The 10,246-nt window shown below is 39.7% G+C and overlaps 1 pseudogene; it reads left to right on the top strand.

The window, feature by feature from the left end:
* Window positions 1–268: 268 nt before the first annotated feature.
* LOC137938457 (protein NRT1/ PTR FAMILY 4.6-like) lies at window positions 269–7,329 on the top strand (annotated as a pseudogene).
* The last annotated feature ends 2,917 nt before the right edge of the window (window positions 7,330–10,246 follow it).

Below are 10,246 nucleotides of genomic sequence, written 5' to 3'. Positions count from 1 at the left end.
TAGTTTTTAGGGGATTCTCTCTAAGCAAAGGTCGAATTAGGAATGGAGCATCTTCTACTATAAAATGAAGCGTAAGGTCTAGCAGCAATTCATTGTTCTTCTCTTGTCTGGATACAAGAGAATGGTACCCTTCTGAGCTCTTATTCTCTTCTCTTCACTTCTCTTTCTCTCTTTCTCATCCCATTTTTGGCATCTAACTGACCCAGTTTTTCTGTTCTGGAATTCATAGGCCCTTTGCACCATGGATAGAAAGTTCCAAGAACGAAAACTTGGGGGACTGAAAGCTGCCAGCTTTGTCTGCTCTCTCTCTCTCTCTCTCTCTCTCTCTCTCTCTCTCTCTCTCTCTCTCTCTCTCTCTCTCTCTCTCTCTATATATATATATATATATATATATATATATATCTATCTATCTATCTTTCAAACCTGACTTGGTTTTGTCTTATGTTCATTTATCTTTTCAGGCATGCAGGCATTGGAGAACATGGCCTTCATGTCAAACGCAGTGAGCTTGGTGACTTACTTCAATGGCTTCATGAATATTAGTCTAACAAAATCAGCCAACACTCTCACAAACTATATGGGAACTGCTTTCCTGCTGGCTCTACTTGGAGGATTCATATCTGATACCCATTTGAATAGGTTCAAGACATGTATCCTTTTCGGATGCATTGAGATGGTTGTGAGTATGATGTCCAATCCATCCTTCTTTCCCAAGTCCTTGCTGATAAGGGATAAGCATAATACCTTCAGTTATCGGATAAGATATCAGTGGATTTATCCCATGTTGTATTTATTTTATCATGTAAAACTTATCTTCCCTATTCTAAATTGTATAAATACCACCCTTATTCAATTGGAAAGGTGTGGTTCAGTTCAATATCTAACACCTGTGACCAATTCTAAAGCTTTTCTTTTCCAAAGGGGTACCTTACACTGACCATTCAAGCTCACTTTGATGTTCTGAAGCCAACCCCTTGCAAAGGACTAGCTATGATTGACAGCAGCAAATGTGATAATGCAAGGAATGGGCAACTGGCCATACTCTACTCTGGTTTATACTTGGTTGCACTGGGTGCAAGTGGGATCAGAGCTTCAGTGCCTTGTCTAGGAGCTGACCAATTTGATGGGAAGGACCCCAAGAGTCTCTCCAGCTTCTTCAACTGGTTCGTATTCAACCTCACCTTTGGGTCTGCTATCGATCTCACCTTTGTGGTGTGGGTGAGTACTAACAAGGCTGGGCTTGGGCATTCGGAATCTACGCCACGACACTCTTTCTTGGCGTCGTCTTTGTCTTCTCCAGGAAGAGATTTTATAAAATTAATGTTCCTAATGGAAGAGGGCCTCTTCTCCGGATACTGCAGGTATGCAATGAGCATAGCTGTTGAGTTTGTGAGCAAACCATCCATTGACAAGAACAGACTGGGCAAGACACCTCGGTAATGGATGTTTGATATTTCACCAGGTGATTGTACCCGCTGGAAGGAATTGGAAGCTCTCGGTACCAGCCCCAGAGGAAAAGCTTCATGAAGTTGAAGATAAGGAAGTGGCGAAGGTGACTGAAATACTTAAGAGAACTCATCAATTAAGGTACACAAAGCAGATGATCCCGGGGTTTTAATAGAAAATGGAGCAAAACTCTCTGAGAGTCCTGGTACATGTTCAGAATTTTTTATGAATGTTTATTTAAAACCCAAACCCGTTTTCTTTCTTTCTGCAGGTTCTTGGACAGAGCTGCGATCCAGAAGAGTCACAGTGATGCGACACCAGATTGGAGACTTTGCACAGTAACCCGAGTAGAGGAAACCAAAATTATAATCCACATGCTTCCCATCATCCTCAGTGTTGAAGATATTGCCTTAAGAGATTGATCCTCAATCAATTAAGGATTATAAAACTGATTCTCAATCAATTAAGGATCATTGCCCTGTTTAGGGCCTTCCATCATAGGAGCTAATTAGGCTCAATCATTCCTTGTATGTAGAAATCCAATATCTTGTAATCAATTGTAAATCCCTGTAATTAGGGATATCACTCCTATAAATTAATGAAAGCATGGCACCCCAATGTGTGGTGAATTTTAAATCATTCTTCTCATGGTATCAGAGCTCTTTTGGATTAAAATTCTGTGATCCACTATGGCCTCTGAATTTTCTTCTGATATTCTCTCATTCAATACCATGCTTCACATGGTCACCATCAAACTTTCATCTTCCAATTATCTTCTATGGAAGAGTCAGTTCCTTCCGCTCCTTGACAGTCAAGGTCTGTTGGGTCATGTGGATGGTACTCTTGTGCCACCACCTTTTTTTGACCCTCCCACGTCTCAGACACCAAACCTCAAGCACTCATCATGGAAAGCTATTGACCAGCGTCTTCTCAGTCTTCTTCTTTCTTCTCTGTCCGAAGAAGCTATGGCTGAAGCCGTCGATCTCTCCACCTCTCGTGAGGTATGGCTTGCTCTAGAGAATTCCTTCAGTCACAAGTCAAAAGCCCGTGAAATTAATCGCAAAGACGACCTTCAATTGATGAAAAGAGGAGCTCGCTCGGTGACGGTCTACGCCCGCGCGTTCAAGGTCTTGTGCGACCAACTTCACGCCATCGGTCGTCCCATTGATGACACCGACAAGGCTCACTGGTTCCTCCGGGGTCTTGGCCCGGAATTCTCTGGATTTTCCTCCGCCCAAATGGCCCAAACCCCCTTACCTTGTTTTTTCGACATCGCCTCCCGCGCGGAAAGCTTCGAGATTTTTCAAAAATCTCTCGAGCCCACGGCTCCCTCCTCTGCGGCTTTCACTGCAAACCGAGTCTCCTATCAACGCTCCGGTGGCTCTTCTCGCCATCGCCGGGGTCGCGGAAACGGCCACGACAGCCATTACAGTTCTGGAAACAAAGGAACCTCCGTCTCCGGCCACGGTCACAGCCAGCACGGTGATTCCGGTCACGGCTCAGGTCGTCCCACCACCAGCAATGGTCGCCGCCCCCCCGGTGCCAAATCTGCCTTCAGGACGGCCACTATGCCGATCGCTGTCGGCAACGGTATTCACGGGAGGAATACCCTTCGGCGCATCTCGCTGATTCATTCAATCAGCAGTGCTCCGTGTCCGAAAATCAAGATTCGGACTGGTTCGTGGATACCGGGGCCATGGCCCACATGACCACGGTCCACTTTTCGTTGGATCAAACGGTAATCTACATGGGTAAGGATCGTGTAATTGTGGGGAATGACGCGTCTCTACCTATTACTCATACTGGTTCCCTTTCTCCTTCCCCAGATCTTCAATTATTAGATATTTTGGTTGTTCCTCATCTTACTAAAAATCTTTTGTCTATTAGTAAATTGACGAATGATTTTCCCTTCTCCGTTACGTTTACTAATAATTTTTTCACTGTTCAGAATCGCCAAACGGGAAAGGTGGTGGCAACCAGCCGGCGTGATGGAGGTCTATATGTGCTAGAGCGTGGAAATTCAGCACTTATTTCTGTTTTGAAAAATAAATCTCTTCATGCCTCCTATGATTTATGGCATGCTCGATTAGGCCATGTGCATCATTCTGTTATCTCCTTATTAAATAAAGGTGGACATCTTCATCTAACTTCATTATTGCCCTCTCCGCATTTATGTGCTACATGTCAACTTTCCAAAAGTCACCGTTTGCCTTATCTTCACAATGCAAAAAAATCATCTCAATTGTTAGAATTAATTCATTGCGATATATGGGGTCCTTCACCAGTACCATCGAATTTGAGTTTTCTTTACTATGTCTTATTTATTGATGATTTTTCTCGTTTCACTTGGCTTTACCCATTGAAATTGAAGTCTTATTTCTATGATATTTTTCTTCAATTTCACAAATTTGTTGAAAATCAACATTCTGCTCGTATCAAAATTTTTCAAAGCGATGGTGGTGCAGAATTTACTAGCACTCATTTTAAACACCATCTCAGCTCTTCGGGAATTCATCATCAATTATCTTGTCCCTACACTCCTGCCCAAAATGGCCGCGCAGAACGAAAACACCGTCATTTGACTGAAACTGGTTTGGCCCTACTCTTCGATTCCCACATTTCTCCTAGTTACTGGGTTGACGCCTTTAGCACTGCTGCCTACATCATCAATCGATTGCCCACACCGCTTCTCGGAGGTAAGTCCCCCTTTGAACTTATCTATGGTATTTCTCCAAATTATGACAATTTCCATCCTTTTGGTTGTCGTGTCTACCCATGTTTACGTGATTATATGTCAAATAAATTCTCGCCTCGTAGTATTCCTTGCATTTTTATGGGCTATAGTTCATCGTACAAAGGTTTTCGTTGTCTTAATCCTGTCACATCTAGACTTTATATTACTCGTCATGCTCAATTTGATGAGACTCATTTCCCATCCCACGCCTCTTCCCAGGCTCAACCTTTATCCTCTCTCAATTTCTCCAACTTTCTGGAACCCAGTCTCTCTTCTACTATCATGCCCCCATCTTTTTCGGCGCCCCATTCTCGGCATATTACTCAATCCGACTCCCGTCCTTGTATATTTGCACTAATCCCGTGGATGAGTCTTTGCTGGCCCCTTCTACTTTTACAGGACCTACTCTGCCACATGCTGATTCCACCGCCCCTGTTGCTACTATTCCGATGGGTTCTCATCCTATGGTCACACGCGCCAAAGCTGGTATTTTCAAACCTCGTCACTCGGCTGATCTGGCGTATTCTGGCTCATCTGGGCTGCTTTCTGCTCTCCTCGCATCTACTGAGCCTAAAGGGTTCAAATCTGCTGCCAAGAATCCAGCCTGGCTTGCCGCTATGGATGAAGAAATTCAGGCTCTTCAAAATAATCGTACTTGGATTTTGGTACCTCGACTGGCTCATACCATTATTGTGGGTTCTAAATGGGTCTTTCGGACCAAATATTTTCCTGATGGTTCTATTGAGCGGTTCAAAGCTCGTCTTGTCGCGAAGGGGTTTACACAAGTTCCAGGTCTTGACTACACCGACACCTTCAGTCCTGTCATCAAAGCTACCACTATTCGGGTTGTACTCTCTCTTGCTATTACTCATCGCTGGTCTCTCCGTCAATTGGATGTCAAAAATGCATTCTTCAATGGTCATCTCAATGAGCGTGTCTATATGGACCAGCCGCCTGGGTATGTTGATCCTCGCTTCCCTGATCATGTTTGCAAGCTTCAGAAGGCTCTCTATGGTCTCAAACAAGCCCCTCGAGCTTGGTTCCAACGGTTCAGCTCTTTCCTTACACATCTTGGCTTCCACTGCAGTCGGTCTGATCCTTCGCTCTTCGTCTTTCATCAAAAATTTGACATCCTTTATCTGCTCCTATATGTTGATGATATTATTCTTATGGGCAACAACCCTTTTGTGCTTGATAATTTTGCCAACAAGCTTCATTCTGAGTTCGCTACAAAGGACTTGGGTTCTCTCAGCTACTTCCTTGGTCTTGAAGCCACACCCACCACTGATGGGCTCTTTCTTAGTCAACTGAAATATGCGCGCGACATTCTTGCTCGAGCTCACTTACTTGACAGCAAACCTGTACATACTCCTATGGTGGTTTCTCAGCATCTATCCTCTGTTGGTCAGCCATTTTCGGATCCCACTCTTTATCGATCTTTTGTTGGTGCTCTTCAATATTTGACCATCACGCGTCCCGATATTGCTCATGCTGTCAACTCGGTTAGTCAATTTCTACACTCTCCCACTGATAACCACTTTCTTGCTATTAAGCGTATTCTTTGGTATGTCAAAGGCACTCTTCATTATGGTCTATCCTTTCGCCCGTCTGCTTCTCCTGGCTCCTTAATTGCTTATTCTGATGCTGACTGGGCCGGCTGTCCTGACACTCACCGCTCCACCTCGGGTTACTCCATCTACCTTGGGGACAACTTAGTCTCTTGGAGTGCCTAGAAGCAACCTACAGTTTCTCATTCCAGTTGTGAATCAGAATATCGTGCCCTTGCTCTCACGGCCACCGAACTTATCTGGCTTACTCATCTTCTTCGTGATCTCAAAGTATCCATTCCCAAGCGGCCTCTTCTCTTATGCGATAACAAAAACGCTCTTTTCTTGAGCTCCAACCCTGTTGTTCACAAGCGGACCAAACATGTTGAGCTAGACATTCACTTTCTGCGAGAACTTGTTGTTGCTGGAAAGATTCGCACTCAATATGTGCCATCTCACTTACAGATTGTGAATATCTTCACCAAGAGCGTCTCTCGCCCTCTCTTTTAGTTTTTTTGGTTCAAGCTTCACGTCTGTCCTAATCTGACGCTTAGCTTGCGGGGGGCTGTTGAAGATACTGCCTTAAGAGATTGATCCTCAATCAATTAAGGATTATAAAACTGATTCTCAATCAATTAAGGATCATTGCCCTGTTTAGGGCCTTCCATCACAGGAGCTAATTAAGCTCAATCACAGGAGCTAATTAGGCTCAATCATTCCTTGTATGTAGAAATCCAATATCTTGTAATCAATTGTAAATCCCTGTAATTAGGGATATCACTCCTATATATTAATGAAAGCATGGCACCCCAATGTGTGGTGAATTTTAAATCATTCTTCTCACTCAGCACAATTTTCATGAACACATGTCTGGCACAACTTATGACCTTCTCTGTGCAACAAGGACTTACCATGGATCCCGACCTCTTCGGCTTTCGAGTGCCGGTCGCATCACTCCCGGTCATCCCCTTCCTCTTCGTCATCCCCTTCGTTCCTTTATACGACTGGGTGTTCGTCCCTTTTGCTCGTAAATTCACTGGAATCCCCACCGGCATCACATATCTTCAGCGCATTGGAGTCGGGCTCGTCCTCTCCATTGTCTCAATGTCGATTGCCGGAGTTGTCGAGACACGCCGGAAAAACGTTGCTATCAAGCATAGCATGGTAGACTCCATGAGCCTGCTGCCCATGACGGTGTTCTGGCTAGGATTCCAGTATGCAATCTTTGGGGCAGCAGACATGTTCACACTGGTGGGACTCATGGAGTTCTTCTATGCAGAGAGCTCGGTGGGGATGAAATCACTGGGGACTGCTATCTCATGGTGTTCTTTGGCATTCGGCTACTACTTGAGCTCGGTGGTGGTGAACAAGGTGAGCGGGGGATGGCTGGCCAGCAATAACTTGAACAGGGACCAGCTGAACTACTTTTATTGTCTCTTGGCAGCATTGAGTGTTTTCAACTTTGGCTTTTACTTGATGTGCTCTTCATGGTACAGATACAAGGAAGTGGAGATCATGAAAGCCTATGAGATTGTTGAACGAGAAAAATCAAACAAGAATGGGCATAATTATAATATAATAGTTTTACTTATATGTAAATAGAGTTTCGGGGGGAGAGTTAGGATACCAGACCATAACCTCATTTTTCTTCCTGTTTTCTTCGGATGAGTCCATCTTCTTCTTTCTCCGTGAGGTCATCCATGGAGTCCTGAAAATCAACAACTTTCTTTCTATCATTGTTTGAAAGGCGAAACTTCACCTATAATTTTATCGTTCAATCATAAGCAATACAAAGTGAAGTTTGAGGAATTATCAAACCGTGGAATTGATGGAGTAGAATCACTTGGGTTCCGTCTTATTTCATATTTATTTCTTATTATTGTACATAGAATGAAGTAAATGGCATTATTGTAAATAAAATTGTTTTTTCTAAAATTAATGCAATGAAGGTTGTGTTAACCTCCCTTCCCCATCGATTTATGATGATAAAATTTCATTTTGTTGCATTTATATTATATTTTAGTTTCAAATTAACATGATAATAAGTTAAACACAAACACTTCATTATCTTTAAGACTAATATGCCAAAGGTAGATAAGTGCATACATCTAATCACTGTGTTTAATGTTTTCTCTTCTAAGATTTCTAAACCTAGATGTATGCATATTGTTGTCTCTCATCTTCCATGACCACTATAAGAAATAATCCTTTTTGTGACAATTAAAGTCGTTACAAATTATAACTTTTTGTAACATTTGAATAGTTATTATAAAAGATAAAGTTATTGCAATGCTCTATTATCATTGCAATGAACTTACATTTAGTACTAAAAATAATTGTCACAAAATATTTATAGTTGTTGTAATTATAACAGTCATTGTGACAAATATTTCTTTATAGTAACTTGAATGATCGTTAGAAAAATACTTTATTTTCAGCACTTTGTAGTTGTTAGATAAAGTTTATATGTTGTAACAACCAATAAAGCTGTCACAAAAAATAGAAATTGTAATTAAAATTATCGTTTAAAAAATACAACTTTTACAACAGAAAAAAGTTGCCAATAATATACTTCTTTTGCAACAAAAAAAGTTGTTAAAAGAACATCCATTAATTGAAATGAAAGATATCACTAATAAAGATACATATATTGTAACAAAATCTATCATAGAATATTTATATTTTGCAACAAACAATTCATTACCAAAAATCTCTTTTAATATAATAAATAATAACAATAATAATTGTAAATAATCTAATGTACTATAATCTACACATGTATATGCTTACATTAAACGCAAAATTTATAATTAACAAGTATACAAAAATTATGAATATATATGAAGTTAAAAAAACTTTCTACTAAAATCACGATAATACATAAATTTACTAACAAGTTATAGGAGAAATCTTTGGGAAGACACCACCTCACCATGAGGTAGCATCTTGTTTATACTATATTAGTGATTCTTGGTTATTTCTTCTATAATTCATAAATTTTTATGCAAAAGTTTCATTTTTTTCTTTTTTCCTTTTTGAGATTTGAGTAGTTTCTTGAATTGGACGATACGAAGTGTATATTAGAGTAAAATTGGTCCAATAAGGCTATTAATCAAGCAATATTGATAAATCAAAACTTAATAGTAGTTAATTCAATGGACTATTCGATGCCCAATAATCGAATTATATTCAATTGATTAATAGGACTCCATTAACACAATTACCTACTAGACATGAATTTATAAATAGGCTGTAATAAGTTAGTTGAGTTTTATGGTAAGAGTCCAATGGGTAATTTAGTTAACTACCTATGACCAATTGACATGAATGGACCTACTAGATGTGAATTATTGACATGAATTGACTTACTAGATATGAATTAACTACTTAATTACCTACTAGATATGAATTGACATATAGATTATAATCAATTAATTATTGAACTGTTTGATAAAAGTTCATTAGGTAATTCAATTGATTATTGGACTCCAACAAGTAAAAAATAAAATAGATGAATAAGTCCCCATATGTTAACTCAATTGATCACTAATGAACATGAATTGATAGATGAATTGTCATCAAATAAGTGAACTTACATAAAATAATCCAATAATTTATTTAATTATTGGACACCTAATGGTTAAAAATATTGATTTGCCAATAAGATCTTATCAGTTAATCAACAATTACAAATTGAGTATTTTTATGAAAGATGCAATTAAGCTTGCATTGTCTTTTCCTTTCTCTTATTTGTGGCCCTAGAAGGATAGGTGCATTTTTTCAAATATGATATATATAAGAAGAGGAAACCTCATGCCCTAACTTATGCACATCAAATTCTATTTTTCTGAATTCCAGCTTATTACCTTATGTTTTAGGCTCATATATTCTCTCTTTTAGTTTCGAAATCCCCTCTAAAAACTCAGCTTCTAAGTCCTCTTGTGCTCGATGAACTTTGCATGTTTTTTACGCAAAATCCTAAATTAGGGTTTGATGCATGTTCAAAGAGAAAAAATGGAGCAATACGTCAAATGGTTCTTAATCACTTGTGACTTTAATGATCATTTGTCTAAACCTCTTCCTTCAACTAATGAGGGAGATGTTAACTATATGAAGTAGCAGAAGGAAGATACTTTAGTAATTAACTGGTTGAGAAATAGTATGAAAAAATTTCTAGCAAATATTATTGTGCACTTAGACATTTTTAAAATTATTTGAAACACTTGTGAAAAACTATATTTGACTTCTAACACCTTTCACAGGCTTTATGATGTATTTCGGGCCATGTATACTTTAGTACAAGGCGAAAACCTCAATGAGTACTTTGTCAAATTAAGAGTTCTCTATAAGAATGGAAACTAGTACAACCGTATTAACCGATGTATAGTTCAAAAAACGGAGTGTCTATCAAATGTTTCAACTATGTTTTTTATGTTTGTGAGTGCAGCCTCCATATAAAGGATGAGTGGGAGGTTTCTCTAGTTTTATCCAAACATTTAGATGAGAGAGATCACTAGTT

The sequence above is a fragment of the Aristolochia californica genome, unplaced genomic scaffold (genome assembly GCF_029961685.1).
Source record: "Aristolochia californica isolate CCGP_79_NKW_82.1479 unplaced genomic scaffold, dmAriCali1.0.hap1 SCAF_8, whole genome shotgun sequence".
In the NCBI taxonomy this organism is placed as follows: Eukaryota; Viridiplantae; Streptophyta; class Magnoliopsida; order Piperales; family Aristolochiaceae; genus Aristolochia; species Aristolochia californica.
Note: the sequence above shows the minus strand (reverse complement) of the source record. Positions and strands in the feature narration are given on the sequence as shown.